Here is a 17987-nt window from a genome sequence, read left to right as displayed (position 1 = left end):
TCTCTCGCTGTCTCTCTGTCTCGCTGTCTCTCGCTGTCTCTGACTCCCTCCCTGTGCTCGTCACAGACAGCTGGCCCTGATTTCCTGCTGCCAGTCCCTTTGCTTGTCCTTCTCTCTGCCTTAAAGTCCTGAGCACCCTTGGAGGCTTCTTCTCCTTCCCAGAATCTGGAGCTGCGAGACACCTCCTTAGACAGTCACCTTACAGTGACGTTAGCCAATGACAAGCCCGGGACTTCAGGAGTGATTTACCCCTAGCCTCTTTCTACCTCGTATTTCAGACTTTCCTAAAATAAAGCAAATGGGCCAGTAAGTGCGACTCTCCCTCCTCTCATGCAGCTAGGGTCAGGGACTCTGCAGCGTGGCAGTGGCAGAAGTGCCATTTCCCGAGTGCTGCTCAGGTGGGCCCCGCTGGCCCAAGTGGGTCACGCTGGTGGGAGGGGCCGTCTGTCCGGTCTCTTGGGTCATTCCGGACTCATCCCAGAACACCGGGCACTCTTTTGCTCGTACTCTACCGTGTGCTGTGATGCCCTCTTGCCTCGAGACTCAACTCCATGAGCCTTTTCTTTCTAGAAGCTTCCCCATGTCCATCAGCACCATGCCAGTCTTCTTGTTGCTGCCATTTCCTGAACACCTTCACACACAGTGGCCTCGAGGGCATCGTGAACATCTTCTAAGGGTTCCTCCAAACTGTGTTGGGCTGTCTTCATGACTAATAGCTGCAGGGGTAGTGGGTGTGGGGGGTGACTGCACGGCAAGCCCACTCTGCGTGGGAGGACCGGCTCTTCCCTGGCTGCTCAGGGCACCCAGCCCCCTGCCTGCAAGCAGGAGGTGCTCACTGAAGGCTCAAGGAAAAAATGGGATGTTTTACTTCAATAGTCTTTGTAATTGGGGTCGAATGCCCTTTTCCTTTCATGAGTAGAGTGAACACCTGATCCTGGAGAACCTGAGCACCGTGTGTTCCAAGTGTGAGATGAGGCCTTTTTACACACAGAGAAATGCTCCTGCCAGAGCCCGTTAGGCAGAAGACGTTAAAGACAAGTGACCGCAGCTCCTCTGCAGACACGGGGCAGTGGCCTTGCCCTCCCTCCAGGGCATGGACACGGTGGGGGACTTTACTTGGCAAGCGGGAGGCACGGCTCCAGCCACCTCCTGGCACCAGGGAGGAGAGTGGACCCAGTCTGTTCAGTGGCCATGGACACAGAGCCCTTCAGCCCGCAGGAGCCCTGGGCCCACTTTCAAGACCACCATGTAGACGGCCTTCAATAGACGTCCAACCCACTCGCCCAGCAGAGGGCAAACAGAGGTCCAGAGGCCCCCTGGGGCAGGTCTCTCAAGACCCAGGCAGGAAGCAGCGGCGGCCATCAGCACCCGATCCCCTGGCTCCGAGTCCAGGACTCTTGCCTGATGGAGTAATTTGGTTTGGGGATCCAGGAAGAAGCCGAGAAGAGGGAAGGGCAAGGCAGAGCCCAGGCGAGGGGACAGCAGACATGTGCTGTGGCTGAGTGGGACCGACGTCCTCCATTAAACCGATTCAGGATCACCCCGAGAGACACAGCGATTTTTAAATCATCAATATCAAATAGAAGCTTTAACATGGAAAGTACAATGGGGTTAAAATACACAAAGTCAGTCAAAACCCCTGGGTCTGCACACCCCATCTGAGCAGCCCCAGGACCTCAGGTCTCCGTGCACGTGGCCTGTCCAGGCACAGGAGGGTTGGGCACCTGGCAGGGTCTGCCTCTGGTCTGGCTCAGACCTAAATCCTACGTGTATCCCACAGACCTGCCCCGTCCAACTCCACTGGTGGAAACCTTAGTTCACTGTAAGTTCAGGGTTGTGGGTGCTACGGGGCCAGGGTGGAGGGGAGAGAAAGACAGTGAAGTGTCACCTGGGGATCCTGGGTGACATCAAATACGCACCCTAAGGAGGCTACATAGAGGGCGTGAGTAGACAGGATTCAATGTCAAAGAGTCAGAGGCAGGAGACACTGCTAGGAATGCTATGTCACAAACAGCATCTGGCCTTAGATGACCAGGGTGAGGTGGACAATTCCTGCTTCCTATTACAATTTCAATATGGCTGTTCCCCAGAGACTCGTGCTGAAATTCAAACCCATTAGAGTGTGAAGAGGGATGAAGCTGGACCTGTAAGAGGTGATTAGGCTCTGCCATCATAAGTGAACTAATTCATTTATGTAGTCGACGGATTCATGAGCTAACGGGTTCACGGTTACCTCCAGAGTGCACATGCTCTAAAAGCCAGTGTGTGCCAGCACAGTGGTGCAGCCTGCAATCCCAGCCACTCAGGAGCCGAGGCAGGAGGATTGCAAGTTCAAGGTCAGCCTGGGCAATTTAGGGAGACCCTGTCTGAAAGCATTTTATTTAATTTTATTTAGTTATTGGTTTTCTGAAAGCGTTTTTAAAAATGGGCTGGGGGTGTAGCTCAGTGGTAGAAGCCCTGGGTTCAGTCCCCTGAATGAATGAATGAACGAATGAATTAACACATGAATTTTAGAAGCCAGTTTGGCTAGGTCTCCTAGGGCCGGTCTCTCACTACCTGATGCTCAGCACCACCTCGGGACTCTGCCAGGAGAAGACATCACCAGGTGCCACCCTTGACATGGGACTAGAACCCTGAGCCAACGTAAACCTCTTTTTTTTTTCTTTTTTTTTAAAGAGAGAGTGAGAGAGGAGAGAGAGAGAGAGAGAGAGAGAGAGAGAGAGAATTTTTAATATTTATTTTTTAGTTCTCGGCGGACACAACATCTTTGTCTGTATGTGGTGCTGAGGATCGAACCCGGGCCGTGTGCATGCCAGGCGAGCGCACTACCGCTTGAGCCACATCCCCAGCCCCTCTTTTCTTAATAATGTATCTAGCCTTTGGCATTGTGTTATTAGCAACAGAAAACAATACTGAAGGGAAACTAATTTCCTCTTCTTGATTCACCTAGTATGAGTTCTTAGGGTGAGACACAGGATGCAGTAAGGCAGACTCCTACCTTAAGGAGTGGAATCTAGCATGGGGTCTGGACTCCACCCCATGCCCACTGTGATCTGGCCTGCAGTCTGCAAATAGAATCGGACCTGGGCATTAGATTGTGCTCAGTAGGACCGGCTGGCTCCTGGAGGTGAGCTTTCACAGTTGGCACCTCTGTCCATACCCCACTTGCCTGGTGCCTGCTTCCTCCATCCATGAGGACCGTCTGGACCAAGGGGCCCCCAGGAATAACCAGACGCCTAGAGTGACCCTCGGTGTGAAGAAGAATCGGGAGTCACTCCTCAGGAGGTGAGGGCCCCGTGGCTGTTTCTGGATTCTCCCTAGCCCTGGGGTTACACACCACACTTTCTTGTTGAAAAGCTCCTGGAGGCTCTTCCGCCTCCACACAGGCTGCTTTGGGATTTTTGAGAAGGTGGATCATCCCATCACACACAGGGGTGGGTCATCATCAGAGCATGCTCAGGGGTTCAGGACAACAACACTCGGTTGCTGTACACAACTCAGCGGTGAGCTGTGCTCCTTCACCAGCTGGGTCATCTGCAGGTCTGACTTGGGCCCGGGGTTACAGGGCAGGGCTTTGCTATTCTGAGCTTCTGGGCCCAGCACAGAGGGCCATGTGGAATGTGCCTGGGTTCTCCCTGGGGCAGCCAGGGGACCCCTTCCCTCCAGACCTGGCATAAGGCTCAGGCTCAGAGGCAGAAGCCATTCTTTTGGCACATGTTCCTATTCTTCCTTATGTAGGTACACACAGTGGCACCCGAGGTCCAAGGAGAATGTGACTTTTTTTTTTTAAATATGATTGTCCTAGAGTTCTGCATAAACAGCCTGCTAGGTTCAACATTCAAGACAGACCAATTCATAATTTGAACAGCACAGAGACTGAGCACAATCTAATTTTTGAAGCAAAATACCATTCATTGGTTTTTTTCAAAAATTCACAGAAAAGAAAATCTGCTCTGTGGTCCTAGGCAGGCAGCTGTCATTCGCCTGGAACCAGGCCATCGTCGTGGCCATCAGCCCGGCCGTGTGCGGCTCTGCCCTCCTCCTGCCTGGCCCGGAGCTGTGGATCCCCAACTCTAATATGGTGGCGTCAACGACACTTGTGCCTGTGGAGCACAGCCACCGGTGACGTCTGGGACACTGCCAGGGGCCCTTGATGCATCCTCTCCTGACACCAACACTGAACAGCTGGCCAGGGACAGCAGGCTGCTGGCCTGTGTGGCGGGGACATCCCCAGCCCTGCACGCTCACGTCGCGGCTCTGGGGCACCTGCCCACGGGTGTCTGGATCGGAGGGAGCGTCATGCTGGCCAGGGAAGACCACACTGCCCCCTCCCCCCGGGTGATGAAGGGCTTGCCGTCCACTCACTCTGTGATGCTCTTAGGTGGTCTGGGAGCTGAGTGGGTGGGGATGAGGACGGGTGGGGGAGCTGGTGTGAGCCTGTCGGTGGGGGTCCTACAGGTGAAGCACCTGAACGTCACTCTGCTGACCACGAGCTGCATCACCTGGCTCACTGCCCCGGGATGGCAGCAGGCCTAGAACAGTGCCAGGCCCGGGCAGCGCCTTCCCTCCGCCCCAGAGACCCTCACCTCCTCTCACTTCTTCCCCATCTCCTCAAAGGCCACCGCTACTGTCCTCTCAGGTGGCCCCTCTCGGCCCTTCCTGTTAGTTGGCTTCCTGTCCAGCACGCATCCCACCTGACAGGCTGCACTCCATTCTGGGAAGTCGCTCCCCAGGGGCGTGCAGGACCCCCAGAGCGGGGCTTCCGCTGTTCTGCCTGCCGCTGCATGCCCTGGACCCACAGTGTGCCTCGTCCCTGACAGGGCCCACGGCTGCCGGGTAACGGGGGGCACTGACGGGTCAGCGGAGAGGCACAGCTGGCACCTCAGGCTCCAGGGTGCTGGTCCTGGTGACCTGCTGCAGATGCGCCTTCTCCCCTGCTTCGTCCAGCCCTTCACCCCAGCCCCAGGCAACAGTGTGCCAAGGAGAAGGGTCTTGGCCCATCTCTGTAAAGACGGGGCACTGGCGTCGCTCCCCTGATGGGGGCCCCCTGGGATCCAGAGGCGGAAGGAAGATCGTGTCACGGGGTCTGTGAGCCCTCCTCAGGGCAGGACAGAGGGCCACAGGAGCCAGGCACCTGCCACCCCACCGGGTCCCGGCCTTTCCCTGCACTCAGCATGGCTCAGCGGTCACTGCCAGCTGTGACCTTACCAGGGTCTCGATGGTACCGCAGAGAGCACAGTCCAGGGGACGGGTACCTGCGCCCTCCCTGACCCCGGACACACAGGGCCACCTGACTCCCCCTGAGTGGAGCGTTCCATGCCGGACCAGGTCCTGGGTGTTGGCCACGGGGTGTGGCCAGGTCCGGGGGCTCCTCTGCTGCAGCAGGCCCTGGCTCTTCCCGTCCGAGTGGTGGAAATGCTGTGGATGGGGCAGAGCCCTCATCCTGACTGCCTCGTCCAGCCCGCAGATGGTGCCAATGTCCCCTGTCCGTCTCCTTCCAGACTCCCGATCACCTTGCTGAGGGTGACAGTGCTCCTCTGCTCGTCACCGTCTTCGCCTCCACGTCACCTGGGCCTCGTCAGCACTGCAGTCAGCAGGGCTGTCACTGGCGTCCCTGTCACTGTGGTGGTCGTTATCATTGTCCTCACGACAGCCTCTGCCACCACTGCCCAGCAGTCACCAGTCTCCAGGGCCTGGGCAGAGCTCACCCCTCAGCTGATCCTAACCTCCCAGGCCCCAAACCTCCTGCCATCAACACTCACCAGCCCAGGACAGAGCCATAGGGAGCCAGCTGCCCCTCGGTTCCTAGTCACTGGCTGCCACTCCCCCAGTGGTCTTGGTGGCACTGTCCCTGCGTCTCTAGTCTCTGATCTCACTGCCAACGGCAGATGCTGCAGTCCTCAAGGAGGGTGAGGCTCACCACACTTGCTTTTCTGCTTCCTGGTCCAGGGTCGCCTCCTCTGCCATCCCACGAGGCCCAGTGCAGAGCCACTGTGCACGTCCTGGGTGTCCTCCAGGGGATGCACTGGTGCGGACACCTTCCTTCTTCGCCTGGCCTGAGACGCTGCGTGAGTCGGTAAACATGTTAACAGAAGAGCTCTTGGGCAGGCGTCACTGGTGGTGCCTGCCTCGTTAGCGATGGAGGTGCCTCTGCCAAGCTTAGCTCTCCATTTCTAGTGTGGCACGGCGAGAGCCTTCAGCTCAGAACACATCTGAACGCTGTGATGGGGACAGTTCTAAAGAGATGCTAGGAAATCCTGTCCCTCCAGGTGACCCAGGTGATCCAGGGGTGGATCCAGACATGTTCTAACCGAGTTCTGGGCTGCAGGGGACGGGCCAGAGGTGCAGGTGGGAGGGATGTCCTCAGCACCTGGGGGTCCTCGAGCGCCTCGTCCATGTTGCTCAAGAGCTGTCCGTCCTGAGGGACAGCCACCACTGCCCTTGGCCATGTGATTTTAAGTTAACTACAAAGAAACAAAACTACAGATCGAGTTCCTCGTCACATCATTCACACTGCAAGTGCTCTGCAGGCATGAGCGGGTAGCAGCCCCGTCTCCAGGAGTGCCATCATGGGACATGCCCATCACCCAGGGCACTTCTAGGACACTGGGTGCAAAGGCGGAGAAGTCTAGCAGATGAGACCTTTCAGACAGCAGGCTTAGACAGTTAGGAGGAGCCTGGCAAAATCATGTCACCTGGGGTGGTCTACCAGGATGAGCTGTGTCCCTGAGAGCCAGCCCGGGGCTCTTCTGGAGAAGTCTGGCAGAGAGTAAGTCAGACACCTGCCACTTGCCCTTCAGTCCCAGAATTCTGACTCTACAGTCACGGACTGCGTTAAAATCAACACACGGGAAAGGAGAACCTTCCTGCAGAGGGAGGGAGAGAAGGGAGCCTCTGTGTCTGCTGTCCCCTCTCCTGGGCCCAGGATATCTCTGCTGTTCCCTCTCCTGGGCCCGGCACGTCTCTGCTGTCCCCTCTCCTGGGACCAGGACATGTCTATTCTCTTGTCCTGGGCCCGGGACGTCTCTGCTGTCCCCTCTCCTGGGCCCGGGACGTCTCTGCTGATCCCTCTCCTGGGCCCGGGACGTCTCTGCTGTCCCCTCTCCTGGGCCCAGGACATCTCTGCTGTCCCATCTCCTGGGCCCGGCACGTCTCTGCTGTCCCCTCTCCCGCGCCCGGCACGTCTCTGGCCTTCTTCTCCCCACTGACCACCACGTCAGCGGTGCTGGGTCCGGGCCTTCTGGACCTGGGATTGCTGTGCAGAGGGCCCTGCCCTGCTGAGGCTCCCTTCACCCACTTTCTGGTTCTTCCCGAGTGACTTTTCTGGGGACAGGCATTCTGGGGCTGTGGGGAGGGTGCAGCTCTCAGAGGCCAGCCGGGTTCTGACACTGAAGCCAAGGACGAAACCCCGTGTGGTCTCGCCCAGCGTCCTGTGTTTCACTAAGACAACAAAGGCCTTCCCTCAGGAAAAGCCTTGAGAGGCCACAGCTGAGAGCCCAGTGCGATGTGGAAGGAGCCTGGGATGCTCCTCAGGTTGGGACATAAAGGACTGTCCACCTTGAAGCTAGTCTGAGAGGTAAGATGCCATTTGTGCCACTTTAGGACCTTCTAGAAAAGGCAGATACAGGGACAGAAGTGAGGCTGGGGGTGCCAGGGGCAGGGTGGAGGAATGCCTGCCTGGGAAGGGGCCGCCCAGGGGTTCCTGCTCGCAGGACAGCAGGACGTCAGGCCCCTGACGTGTGGCTGCAGTACACGAGTCCACGCAGGTCTCAAAACTCACAGAATTGAACAGGCCTTAAAAAAGGAGAATGAAAATAAATTCTGTGCCCTGGGGCATGGAAGCATGCTTCTAACTGAAACCCGGGGACTGAACAGTGGCCCATGAATAGCCCATGGACAGTGGCCAACAGCCTCAGTGTGGCACCGCACCCCCAACAGGACAGGTCTCTCCGAGGGGCGGCTAACAAGACAGCATTTGATGAAACAAATCCAAGTCACACAAACGCTGCCAGCCCAGGGGGCCCCTGGCAGCCCCTGGGCAGCGGCACCATGGAGCCTGTGTTCTGAGGACCTCTCATGGGTCGGCCCAAGTGAGGCACCTTCAGGGTCTTAAAGTCGTGGGACGAAGGTGCATCAGTGGCTACGAGAAAACTGTCAAAGTGCAGAGGACCCTGCGGAGCGGGCGGGCCGCGCACTCCACCTGCCGTCAGGGGCCGGGAGGGGGCTGGGGAAGGAGTCGGGTGGCGGAGGACAGTCTCCTGGCAGAGGGCACAGGAGCAAGGACACTGAGGTGGGGTGTGCGGTGGACTCTGTCCTCAGCACATGGACTCTCCCTGAGGCGAGGGAGAGGGACAGTGGCAGGAAGATGAGAGGGGAGCCAAGCAGAGGGATGTGTCACCTGGCTGTCACACAGAATGTCACCCTGAAGGCAGCTTGGAGGATGCATGGACGTGAGGGTGTCTGAGGCAAAGTGGCCATGGACAGCTGAATGTGGCTCCTTAGACAACAGCTGAGGGTGGGAGCATGGGTGGTGGCCCCGGGAGCAGAGAGTGGACACTTCCAAAGGGCAGGGTGCAGGATGGCTGGGTGGGGTGGACACAGGCCCACACCCGAGTCCTGGCCAATAGAGGTGGTGGTGGTTTTTAATGTGTCTTTGTCAGACGAAGGAAGGGGGGAGTGTGGGCCAAGGGACGAGTCAGGGTACAGTCACTGTGAGGCCGTCCAGCTCCCAGCAGGATTTAGGCTGAGCCGAGTCAGCACTTCCCAAAGCCTCCGTGGGCTTTGGCTACCAGCCGCGGGCAACCCTAGCTGGTGTCGTTACTGCAGCGCTGAAGGTGCCCAGGGACAGCGTGTGGCCACGTCACACAGGGCTCTGGGAAAGCCACCCAAGTCTGAGCTCAGGATGGACCCTAACTGACCAGGGGAAGGGAGCAGCCCTCCAGGACACGGGTGGCCAGCAGCTTCAGTTCTGCCAAGAGGCCAACTTGAACAGGGTGGGCGCCGTGAATTCAGAGGCCAGGGACTGCTGGTGAGACCAGAGAGGGCTTCGACATGGTGGTGGGGCCAAGGCCAGATGCCCCTGACCTGGGTAGCAACCCAGTGCAAAGAGCAGGTGCCTCACGGACCCAGCACCTTGAGCCACAGCCTCCCCCCAAGTGCTGGCTAAGCCCCGTGCTGTCCCAAGCCCCGGGTTTCCATCTGTAGAATGGGACAGTGGGCCTCCCTGGCGTGTGGGAGGCTGAGCTCAGCCTGTGGCAGAGAGCGGGGAGGGGAACAGGCAGGGACAGGAGGGCTGGGCGGGAGGGCTCCTGGTCCCGCTTTCTTTCAAGATGCTGAGATTGCACAATTTGGAAGCTCGAGGTGGAGGCTGCCGAGCTGGAGAACTGGCGGTCAGACGAACAGCCCGCCACGGGAGTCCTGTAAGTTAGCTCATTTCTGACCCCTACCCTCTGCTCACGGAGACAGTGTCAACAAGCAAGGGCGACATGTTCACCGTGTCTTCGTGGCCTTGTGGTCTGGTTCCCTCTGTTCCCAGGGCTCCACCAGCCGTCACTGTACCCTCCTGTGTCCCAGGCCGTCTCCTCCTAGCCCTCCCTGTCCCAAGCCCCGTCCTCTGTCCTCCGGGAACAACCAGGCAGCTCATGAAGCTGTGAGGCACATGGCTTTCACAGAGCCCTGGGACCGTCATGCATGAGACCGGGGACTTGAAGGTGGCAAAGGTGCTGTCAGGGACAGGCGGCTCTGCATCAGGGGAGGGGCAGACACAAGCCACACGTCCGTGTCCCCAGGCATAGCCAGCAAGCCACCAGCAAGCAACTCCCCTGCTCACAAAGTAACCTCACCAACATGGCGCCCCACAGGCAGAGCTGACCCTGCCAGGGTTCTCTACCTTCCCCAGGAAAGAGGACCTTGGCCTCAGCTGGGAGAAAACTGACCAGTCAGTGAGTGAAGGTTCAGTGTGCGTGCGAGGGAAGTCACCAGAGAGGCAGGCTGGGCCACCGCTGACCACCCCTCAATGTGCAGGACCATTGCTAACCTGGGAGACTCAGAGGCCAACAAGGGCTCAGTCTGGAAAGTGCTGATTGTCCAGGGTCTTGCTCCCGCATGCACCAGGTGTTGAGCCTCCTGCACCCCAGCACCCGAGTCCTGCTGGCCGCTGGCCTCCGTAGTGTGCCCGCCGGTCCCCACACGGGCTTGTCCGGCTTCACAGTCAGCTGCCCTGATCTTCTTATTTTTCTGTCCCTTTCTGGGTTCCACATCATGAACCTTCACTGGGACATTGAAACACCTGGGATATGTTGGCACCTGCCAGCCTGTCGTCTCCCTCCCTGCTGCTCCCTGTCACTAGGGGCTCTCTGTCACCACTCCAGGGTCCTGGTGAGTGTCAGCAGAAGGTGCCAGTCGCATCCCAGTCCTGACAACCCAGGGGAGTCTGCCAAGAGCAGCTCTCCCTGGCTCTCGGGACGCCCTCTGGGCTTGGAGGTTGTCAGAACAATCCGGTAACTCGGGGCAGGGACAGGCAAGTAAGGCCACTTGCCGTCACATTACGCAGGTGGAAGTGCTGGCTGGTTTCACCAAGTCTTCTTTCCTCATCTAAGAAGCTGTCAGTGGGGTGGATACCTGCCAGCTCCACTCGGGAACCCCAGAACCTTTGCACTTCTCCATTCTCATATGAAGAAACCAAAAGGCTTTTCATCTCCTGGTAACTGGTTATCCCTGGTAGCTGGCAGGGCCGTCCAAAATAACTCAGACCCTCTCACAGCTGAGGTGCCAGGCTGGGCTAGGAAGGCAGCAGCCACCGGCCTTGCTCCCTCCACTTTACCCAGAGCCCCTCTTCAGCCTGTGCTGCCCCAGGACACAGCACACTGCAGGGAGCAGGGGGAACGGCACTGCAAGCCCCCCTCCGCCCGCCGTCCCCACTCAGGGAAACTGTTGAGAGTCCCTTTGCTCCCACGCATGCACACACCACGTCCACTCAGGGTGGGGGGCCCTGCCAGCACAAACCCTGTGGTACCTGTGGGACTGGTGCCCCCATCTAGCAGGGAGAGGGTGCTGCCCGGCCCAGGGAGGCGCACAATTTAGGACTTTAGCAACTCATCACTCATGCTCATTAATTTCTACAGATTCAAAGCCCAGAGCTATGGACTTGGCCCAAAATACCACCGCAGCAGCTGCACCAGAAGAACCTGCCAGGCAACGACGGGGTTCTGTGCCTTGCCACGTGCAGCCTGCGGCCAATGCTGAGGCTCCGGTGCCCACTTGTGGGCTCTGAGCCTAGCAGACACTCCAAAACAAAAACCCAGTGGTGTGCGGGAGAGGACGCCACCACAACACAGAAGCCTGTGGTCTGCTAAAACTGCAGGATGGCAAGGCAGGATGCAGGGGGACGGGTGGCAAGGGACACCACTTCCTCCCATGGGGCACACTCAGGACAGAATGGGACTCGGTCAGCTTCTGAAACCACGTTTTGGAACATGTATCTGCAATCCCAAGATCATTTTAGTTGGCTAGGAGCAAAGCAAAGCACCTCCTCGCCTGCCTCTGGAAACAGTGGTCTGATTCACGGGCACCAAGATGGGCACGCACACGATATTGCTGGCGATGCCCTAGGAGGCATCTTGACTCACGCCGGTTAAGTCACCCTCTTCCCAGGAGCTGGTTCTGAAGGTCAGAAATGCAGCTGCTCCTGACTCACCACAGTTACTCGTCTTTACAGTTTTCAGTAGCACAGAAATGCTCAGCCGCCAAGCAGAGATAATGGTGCACAGTGAGTCTCTGAGCTCTAATTGTTGGCTCGCGGGCCTCGGTGGCTTGGTCCATATTAATCAGCTTTGAGTCTCTGCATATAATTGCTGTTAACGAGCGCGCCCGCAATCATGGACTGCTAAATTGGAACCCAAGAACAAACCTTTCAGGAGGAATTTGAGTCGTTTTCTCCCTGACTACATTACAATGAGGACCATTCATAATAAGAGCCATTAACGCTCTCTGTGCTCTCGGCCTGTGTCACTCAGTCGCACTGCTCCGCTCATTTGCATTTCTTCATTCCTTTTACTACCAATTACACAGACATCACTGTTAATTCTGATTACCCAGAGCCCCCCGTGAGCCGGGGTCTTTAAGAATCATCACTATATTGCCATTCATTATCACTGCCGGCCGTGGGACGCTGCGGCAGCCATTCTCCGTCTCCGGGCTGCCTTCAGACACTCTGCAGCCACTGGCGGGACTGTCCCTCATGTCCCAGAACCTGTCCTCAGCTTAGCAGCCACTTCTTTGCCTCCAGCCTCTTCTGGGGATGCTGTCCCCACCAGGCACACACACACAGGCACACACACACACACACACAGGCACACAAACGCATACACACAGGTGCACACACAGACACACAGGCACACATGCACACAGGGACACACACACACACAGAGGCACACAAATGCATACACACAGGTGAATACACAGACACACACACAGGCACACACACACACACACAGGCACACAAACACATACACACAGGTGCACACACAGACACACACAGGCATACACATAGATACACACAGACACACAGACACACAGGCACACATACACACAGGCACACACACACACAGGCACACACAGACACACACACACATGCACACAGGCATACACACATACACATAGACACATGTATACACACAGACACACACAGGAACACATACGCATATACACAGGTGCATACACAGGCACATACACACATACATGCACATAGGCACACACACACAGACACATGCACACAGGCACACACACAGGCACATACACACATACATGCACATAGGCACACACACACAGACACATGCACACAGGCACACACACAGGCACATACACATATACACGCACATAGGCACACACACAGGTACACAAAGAGGCACACACATACAGAAACATGCACACACAGGCACACACAGGCACACATATACACAGGCACACACACACACTCACACAGAAGTGTCTCCACACTTGCTACTGTTGAGGAAAGAATCATGGCTTGAGCTACATTTTTCCTATGTCGACATCTGTGCTTTTAAATTTAGCTCCAAAACCTGAATAGAGCTAGACATAAAATGAACCCCCAGAGTAAAAACTCCGTGAGTGTGTGTGTGTGTGTGTGTGTGTGTGTGTGTGTGTGTGTGAGAGAGAGAGAGAGAGAGAGAGTTTGAAGCAGTTTTGTGTTCAAATAATAGCACAATGACAAAAACACCAACAAGAAGCTGAAAACCTACACTTTCAAAAACGAGAAAGGCCCCACCACCAGCTGCCGAGTTCAGACCCGGAGGCGGCACCCCTCCTGCGATGTCTGTCAGGCCCATTCCCTTTGTCACCCTGCCTTCGGATCGGACTCAGCCTGGCAGGGTGCCCCGAGGCCTCGCGTGCGTTGACACCCATGTGCTGGGAAGCCCACGCTCAGTGCTTAGCTCCGGGTGACACAGAACCATACATGTCAAAAGGTCAGTGAGCACCTTCAGTGACCTCCCACGGTGAGAGTCACAGTAAGTGGCCTCACATAGTTAAGGAGGAAGGTGGCACGTGCTGGCAGGGCCATCTGAACCGTGAGGGCGAGTCTGGCTACGGAGAGCTGCTTGAAACAGCTCAGAAACAAACCCAGCGTCAGTGGCTCCTGAGAAACGCCGACGGGTCCGGGTGCACTTCCAGGAGGGGCCGGGACAGCTCCTGTCCTGTGGGTGATCCACCTTCTCTGCAGGAGAGGGGGGTTGCTGAAAGCTGTCCTCGGCTCCCGCCATCACAGCCGCTGCCGGGCTCGGGCCGGACAGCAGGGCGGCTGCAGAGTGGCCGGACACACTGCTTCAGCTGGAGGGGCACAGGGTCACTCAGCACGAACACCAGAGTCAGCTGGTCACTAGTTCAGGTGAACGTGTCCCACGTCCAGGACGAAGAAGGCTTTGCTCGGTGACTCCTGGAAAGACTTCGGCGGTTCCAACGCGGAGGGAGGTGGTCAGCACAGAACCACATCTCAGCAAGGGCGGCCTCCGCACCGCAGGATCGCACGTCTGCAGCGCCAGGCCACCAACTGGGCACGGTCGCACGCCAGTGCAGACACCCGGCTCCGAGCTGACAGCCGCGTCGTGTGGTAAGTCTCGGTGTCTTTGAACGCCTCCTCTCACAGATCGACAGCAGCCCCAGGAGCAGGGGCATGACGCCCACAGACACACATACGCATACACACAGGCGGGCACACACACACAGGCGCACACACAGGCACACGGGCACCGTCAGGACCGTCCTGTGGGCATTTCAAGCTCCTCGTGAATCATGGATTCCACAGTCCCTGAGTTGGAAAAACCAGCTGCACCAGTCCCCACAAGTGCAGGGACAGTGACCGTCTGTCCCCGGGGGACAGCTTCAGACTCCTGCAAGGGGAACTCCTGTCCTGTCATCTTGACTCAGGACTCAGCAGGAGGGTCTGTAGGAGAGAGGTGGGGTGGCACTGGGGACCTCTGCCCTGAGGAGGAGGAGGCTGCCTGGGACCTCTGCCCTGAGGACGAGGAGGCTGCTCTGGGACCTCTGCCCTGAGGAGGAGGAGGCTGCCCTGGGACCTCTGCCCTGAGGAGGAGGAGGCTGCCCTGGGACCTCTGCCCTGAGGAGGAGGAGGCTGCTCTGGGACCTCTGCCCTGAGGAGGAGGAGGCTGCCTGGGACCTCTGCCCCGAGGAAGAGGAGGCTGCACTGAGGAGGAGGAGGCTGCCCTGAGGAGGAGGAGGCTGCCCTGAGGAGGAGGAGGCTGCTCTGGGACCTCTGCCCTGAGGAGGAGGAGGCTGCTCTGGGACCTCTGCCCTGAGGAGGAGGAGGCTGCTCTGGGACCTCTGCCCTGAGGAGGAGGAGGCTGCACTGGGACCTCTGCCCTGAGGAGGAGGAGGCTGCACTGAGGAGGAGGAGGCTGCCCTGAGGAGGAGGAGGCTGCCCTGAGGAGGAGGAGGCTGCTCTGGGACCTCTGCCCTGAGGAGGAGGAGGCTGCCTGGGACCTCTGCCCCGAGGAGGAGGAGGCTGCACTGGGACCTCTGCCCCGAGGAGGAGGAGGCTGCACTGAGGAGGAGGAGGCTGCCCTGAGGAGGAGGAGGCTGCACTGAGGAGGAGGAGGCTGCCCTGGGACCTCTGCCCTGAGGAGGAGGAGGCTGCCCTGGGACCTCTGCCCTGAGGAGGAGGAGGCTGCCCTGGGACCTCTGCCCTGAGGAGGAGGAGGCTGCCCTGGGACCTCTGCCCTGAGGAGGAGGAGGCTGCCCTGGGACCTCTGCCCTGAGGAGGAGGAGGCTGCCTGGGACCTCTGCCCTGAGGAGGAGGAGGCTGCCTGGGACCTCTGCCCTGAGGAGGAGGAGGCTGCCCTGAGGAGGAGGAGGCTGCTCTGAGGAGGAGGCTGCCCTGGGACCTCTGCCCTGAGGAGGAGGAGGCTGCCTGGGACCTCTGCCCTGAGGAGGAGGAGGCTGCACTGGGGCCTCTGCCCTGAGGAGGAGGAGGCTGCACTGGGGACCTCTGCCCTGAGGAGGAGGAGGCTGCTCTGAGGAGGAGGCTGCTCTGGGACCTCTGCCCTGAGGAGGAGGAGGCTGCACTGGAGACCTCTGCTCTGAGGAGGAGGAGGCTGCTCTGGGACCTCTGCCCTGAGGAGGAGGAGGCTGCACTGGGTCCTCTGCCCTGAGGAAGAGGCTGCACTGGGGACCTCTGCCCTGAGGAGGAGGAGGCTGCACTGAGGAGGAGGAGGCTGCCCTGGGACCTCTGCCCTGAGGAGGAGGAGGCTGCCTGGGACCTCTGCCCTGAGGAGGAGGAGGCTGCCTGGGACCTCTGCCCTGAGGAGGAGGAGGCTGCTCTGAAGATCCCCCAGGAAACCCTCCTTTTCATGGACAACCTAAACACCCTTTGGAAACGTGCTAGCTCCCCAGAGAGGACGCGTCCAGGCACGTTTCTGGCTGCACCTGAGGCTCTGAAGGTAGGGAGCGCACAGTAGCAGAAGTCTTTCTCTGGGCTCCTGAGAGGGTCCTGGCAGCACTGCATTCTGTGGGCCTAGGCAGGTCCCTGCTCAGCCTGAGTTATAGTGGCACAGGACGACAGTGTGGAGTACTCTCTGCTTATCGAGGTCTGGGCTGGGGACCTTTCGCGTCGTCTGTTGAATGTGTACAGAACTCAGCTGATTGTCCCCACTGGCTCACAGACCCCTGCGTCACGGTGGAACGGCCCATTATCTCCATTCTCTGATAGACAGGCTGCAGTTGTCTGGCCCCGTCAGCTAAGTGTCACCAAGAAGCGAGGGACCGGGGCCCCGACTCCCGCCCAGCGCCCTCTCAAGGCCTGGCTGTGCTCACCCCCTGCCTCGCTCCCTTCATGGAACTCCGGGCCACGTGACAAAGAGAGGGGCTCATCACGGTCTGCAGGCACAGAGCCCGTCCTTCGAGCAGACGCAGGACAGTTAGGCACCAGGCAAACGTGAGGACAGGCCCTCCTGCGGGGACTCTGGTGGTGGGGGAAGCCACGCCTGAGACGGCTCAGGGCCCCCACCCTGCTCTTGCTGCCTGGTGAGTGGGCTGACCTGGAGCTGGTTTCTGACCCACAGAACACGTGGGCATGCCACATCTGACATTAGGTCATTGAATTTGTGACATCCACCCTGGTGACCCTGGCTCGCTGCTCCGAGGTGGCCATGTCTGGGGCTGTCCTCTGAAGAGGCTTCTGTGGCCAGCGATCGGGCCAGGAGCCCACAGTGCAGGAGGAGCCGAGTCCTGCTCGGGAGGGGACAGGGAGCTTGGCGGTGGCTCCTTACCCCGTGGACCCCTGCAGTCCTGTGACAGCCTCTGGGTCAGAGGAGCCGCTAAGCTGACCCAGGTCCTGACCCTCAGAGGCCAGGCGACACTGATGCTGCGTGCGGCAGGCCACTGTGGGTGGGAGGTTGGCTGTGCAGCAGCAGAGAGCTGAACAGATCCGTCCCACGCCAACCACTCTCCAACTCAATGACCAGGCCATCAACTGGGCTTCGATTTAGACGAGATCTGGGGGGAAAGCTGTTTGCAACAGAACGAAGCTCCACCGGCCACAGGACAGACCCACATTCACGCCTTTAAACTCTGCGGGAGATTCTTCACCATGTTCAGGGGCTTTTTGTTCTTATTCTCTAAAGGAAAAGTATTTTCCAGTTATCATCTCTCTTTCCTTTTAGAAAATCACAAAATGCATTAATATTTTAAAATGATCTAAAATATTGCATTTTAAAATTCCTTTTTTTTTCTTCCCCCAAAGAGTTTTGAAAACTGTGTTTGTCAAATATCCCTCAGCATGAAGGAACATGATGTTCTAATTCAATGAGTTTATTTCAAGGCAATTTTTACCAATTAGTAGTTAGGACGGTTTTCAAGATAAAAGTTAGTGTTCCCCCCCACATCTAGCTGAGTTTCAAGAGAATCCTCCAGATTCTGTACATTATGAAATGATAAGACTTTTTATCTACAAAAGAACAAAACAAACTCACTTAGCAAACATTAGCTCTTTGGGGCAGCAATGATTTTTTGAGAAGAAACAAGACCTTGGAAAGCAACACACTTTGCCAACTCTAAGTCTGGACCACAACAATAAAAACATGGTTTGGATGATTTTTCCACCCTGCAGGCAAGTATCTCAGCCTAGAAAATGGAAATCTGTGCTTGGGCTGACTCTTTCTCAAACCTACTCGACAACTGTGTTTTTCCCAGATTCTTAAAATGCAAGGAACCAGCCTGGGACTTCATTCCCAAGGCTCCTGGGAGCAGGATGTTCATGACCTCACAAGGTTTCCCGTCCCACTATTGGGTCCTCTGGTGACTGAGCGACTGTCTAGCTACAGAACCTCGAACCTTCTGAGCATCTAACTGCCCGCTCCTGGGGCAGCCAAAGGAAGGTCCTTCTGCTGAAGCTGTCCCTTACTCGGGTGTACAGTGACGGTCTGGGCGGTTTCCAAGGGAGGCGAAGCACAGGCACC

The 17987-nt window shown here is 57.7% G+C and overlaps 1 protein-coding gene across 6 annotated transcripts in view; it reads right to left on the bottom strand.

Moving 5' to 3' along the window:
* Dpp6 (dipeptidyl peptidase like 6) overlaps positions 1–17987 on the bottom strand; it is an 860191-nt gene that overhangs the window by 224067 nt on the left and 618137 nt on the right. The gene's annotated exons all lie outside the window — the stretch shown is intronic.

This window comes from Ictidomys tridecemlineatus, chromosome 2 (genome assembly GCF_052094955.1).
Source record: "Ictidomys tridecemlineatus isolate mIctTri1 chromosome 2, mIctTri1.hap1, whole genome shotgun sequence".
NCBI classification, from domain to species: Eukaryota; Metazoa; Chordata; class Mammalia; order Rodentia; family Sciuridae; genus Ictidomys; species Ictidomys tridecemlineatus.
This window is presented reverse-complemented; position numbering and strand designations above follow the sequence as displayed.